Genomic DNA, 3,998 nt, shown 5'->3' on the forward strand with positions numbered 1-3,998 from the left:
TTTAGAAAATTCCAATTCTTGTATGATGCACTTGTCTTTTCCCAAAAGTGTTGAGATAGGTACAGATTCTAATGGAGGACAATGGAAGCAAGCAGAGCAAGAAAAGGAGAATAAGGAGTTTGAAAGAAAGGATCAATCCGGAACCGAGGAGAAACAGCTTGGAGAAGAAGCCAATGAGAGAAAGTTCATTGCTGAGGATGATGTTGTTATACCAACTGGACCTATGACTCTATCTCAAGCTAAGTGTGATCTTTCTTTAATTCAATCTGATTTTGTGCTTGAAAAACTAACCCATTTGGAACCGGAGCAACCAAGTAGAATTAATTCCTTTTTACAGGTTCACGAAGAAGAATCACTAGAAACAAAACAAATGAGTTTTCCATTGATTAGTGATTCGGAGCAGATCAACATGGTGCCAAACCCAGTCCCTATACCATATCTTTGTGACTACCCAAGAAAGCACTGTAAGGAACTTGATTTGGTTAGGACAGATCCTAATTATTTTGTGATGATTTCTGCTCAAGATAAAAAATGTTTTGGTTTGGAAAATGTGAAAGAATTTTGTGTTTCAAAATCTGTTTTTAACAAAATGATTCCAAGTTTTGAAACATTTACTTTTGAAAAGTTCTTTAAGCCAAAAGGTTTATTGTTTAAGAAGTTTCTTGACTTTAACTCTTCTTTGAGAGTTTCTTTGTGTATCATTGCAATGGAACCATTTAAAAGTAAATTTGAGCATGTAATGGTTAAACTNAGACCTTGCAAGTGTGTTCTTGGGAGCAGATTCCTTGCCAGGAGTCTATCATGTGGTATCAGAGCAACCGCTCTTCAATCAGGTTTTGAATTCCAATCGTCACTTTTATCTTATTTTCAGATCTGTCGCTTCATCTTACGAGAGTTTTATAAAATATTTTACTTGTTCAAAAATTACGAAATCAATTGCGTTTGGATCGTCTTTGAGTCTAGTATTTTTGAAAATTGATTTGAGAATTTTTGGATTCGTTTTCATAATTTTCCCAGATCTGTTTTCATTTACGTGTTTTTAGAACTATTTACTGGTGGATCTTTGTTTCTGTCTTTTCAGGTACCATGGTGACGTTGGAAGAAGAAGAGTCATCCACCTCTAGCCTGGAAAGGAGAATCACGAAATCAATCACAGCTGCTATGGCAACAATGCTTGACGAAAAGCTTGGTGCTCTACGTCAAAGACAACACCAAGATCTTAAACCCAAGCCACCAGATGACACATCTAGATCAACCTGGAGCAGCTTACAGAAAACATCTCACACTCCCAAATCTAAATCTGTGATTCATTCTAAAATCTCTTTAGCTCATAAACTCTATAAATTTGCAGGAAAAGGAGATTACCTTGAATGGGAGAAACACATGGAGGATTGGTTCTACTACAAGGACATACCTGGAAAGGAGAGATTAGCTTTTGCAGTTACCCAACTCACAGGAGACGCTTACAAATGGTTGATGCAAGAAGTTGATGACCGTTGGTATTACAAGGAGCCGGATATCACATTGTGGAGAGATCTTAAGAAACTTCTAAGGAACAAGTATGCTCCACAAGCACTACACCGTGCTCCACCAACCAATGCCAAAATCAAAGCAGTTCCTGAAAAGAAACCAGTCAAAGTCCCGGACCAAAAGAGAAACCCAACATCTGTTGAGGCTAAGGCGCAATCAGATCTTTTTGAGGCATTAACCGAGTACATTAAAATTGAGAAGATGAAAGCTAAGTCAACATCTCAACCAAAGAAGGTACCTGAACAGATTGTCATTCACAAGCAAAGTCAAAATTCATCGCTTGAATCATGTGGTGAACCAAAGCAATGTAAGTCTTCTACACTTTCAAAATCCAAGGAATTAATTGATCAAGGTTTAGAAAATTCCAATTCTTGTATGATGCACTTGTTTTTTCCCAAAAGTGTTGAGATAGGTACAGATTCTAATGGAGGACAATGGAAGCAAGCAGAGCAAGAAAAGGAGAATAAGGAGTTTGAAAGAAAGGATCAATCCGGAACCGAGGAGAAACAGCTTGGAGAAGAAGCCAATGAGAGAAAGTTCATTGCTGAGGATGATGTTGTTATACCAACTGGACCTATGACTCTATCTCAAGCTAAGTGTGATCTTTCTTTAATTCAATCTGATTTTGTGCTTGAAAAACTAACCCATTTGGAACCGGAGCAACCAAGTAGAATTAATTCCTTTTTACAGGTTCACGAAGAAGAATCACTAGAAACAAAACAAATGAGTTTTCCATTGATTAGTGATTCGGAGCAGATCAACATGGTGCCAAACCCAGTCCCTATACCATATCTTTGTGACTACCCAAGAAAGCACTGTAAGGAACTTGATTTGGTTAGGACAGATCCTAATTATTTTGTGATGATTTCTGCTCAAGATAAAAAATGTTTTGGTTTAGAAAATGTGAAAGAATTTTGTGTTTCAAAATCTGTTTTTAACAAAATGATTCCAAGTTTTGAAACATTTACTTTTGAAAAGTTCTTTAAGCCAAAAGGTTTATTGTTTAAGAAGTTTCTTGACTTTAACTCTTCTTTGAGAGTTTCTTTGTGTATCATTGCAATGGAACCATTTAAAAGTAAATTTGAGCATGTAATGGTTAAACCTTTTTCTGACATGAGACATTTGCTTGAAAAAGAGTTGTGTGATTGTAAACTGTACAATGAGCTTTTCAAACCAACTGTGAAAGATCATGTTTTTGATTTCTCTATTTCAAGTATAATGCATTTGTTCTATCCCATGAGTACAAAAAAAGGAACATGTTACATGGAGAAGCATAAGTACTTTGGAGAAGAAACATGTTCTGTTCAAATAAAGGAGAAACCACCAGATATATGCCAACAGATGATTTATCATTTTGGAGTTAGAAGCTGGAAGTATCTCCGGAAAACAACTTCGATCGCCCAAGGATGCTCCAATCTAAAACTCTATTTTGATAACAATTACATGAATATCTGTTTAAACTTTTCCTATGTACCTAAACTTTTTCCTTTTGATGTAGGAGATCTTGCGGAGCATGGAAAAATAGTCAAAGCTTTCTCAATGCTCAAAGATGAACCACCTGATGCAATACTTGTGCTCATATCCAACAATCTTAAGATAAGTATTTTTATTCTCAAGGACTCTCTTATCCAAGATCACCCGGATATGATTCGCTTGTCTTTGTCAAAAGAGCCAAATACAGATTTTAGAGTGGTCAAGAAGCGCATAATCAAAATTGAAAAGAAAGTGGGAGATAAACGATTCAAACCACCTGATTTGGATCAAGATGAGCACCAAGATGTCAGCAGCTTCATACTGATCCAAGAAGAACCCCCAGATCCACTTCCATTAACCATGATGAGCATCAATAATACCCAAGGCACTATCTAGCTAAGTAATTCCTTAACCTAATTTGTTTCTCATGATTCCAGAGCTTTGATTATCAGTTTTTTACATTCAGAAAACCATGGGAAAAGGTTAGGTTTATTCAACAAAAATTCAGAACATGACAAGGATAGTGATTTGTACCAAGCTCAGAATTGTACCATGACTATAATGACGCACTTGATCTTTGCCAAAGGTATTGACAATTTTGCAGGTACAAAAGAGGAGCCCCCAAATTTAGCAATTCTTTCATCCATAGTCTTTGCAAGGACCGGAATTAGAGATATTTTGATGCATGATCATAAATCCAATGGTTGTTTTAGGATGATCTTTGAGGTTGGAGAACAACTAATGGTACACTTGACGAGTAAACAATTTCCAGCTGAAAAGGAGTCCAAATTAATGCCAAGAATTGATGGACCATTCAAAGTGCACAAATGGATCAACAACAATGCCTACCAACTCGACCTCCAAGGTAAGTACAAAGTTAGTGGTAGTTTCAATGTTTCTGATCTTGTTCCTTATTTTGCAGATAATTCGGATTTGAGGTCAAATCCTTTTCAAGTGGGAGAGGATGATGAAACCATGGCCAGCTCAACCAAACA

This window comes from Camelina sativa, chromosome 4 (assembly GCF_000633955.1).
Source record: "Camelina sativa cultivar DH55 chromosome 4, Cs, whole genome shotgun sequence".
NCBI lineage: Eukaryota > Viridiplantae > Streptophyta > Magnoliopsida > Brassicales > Brassicaceae > Camelina > Camelina sativa.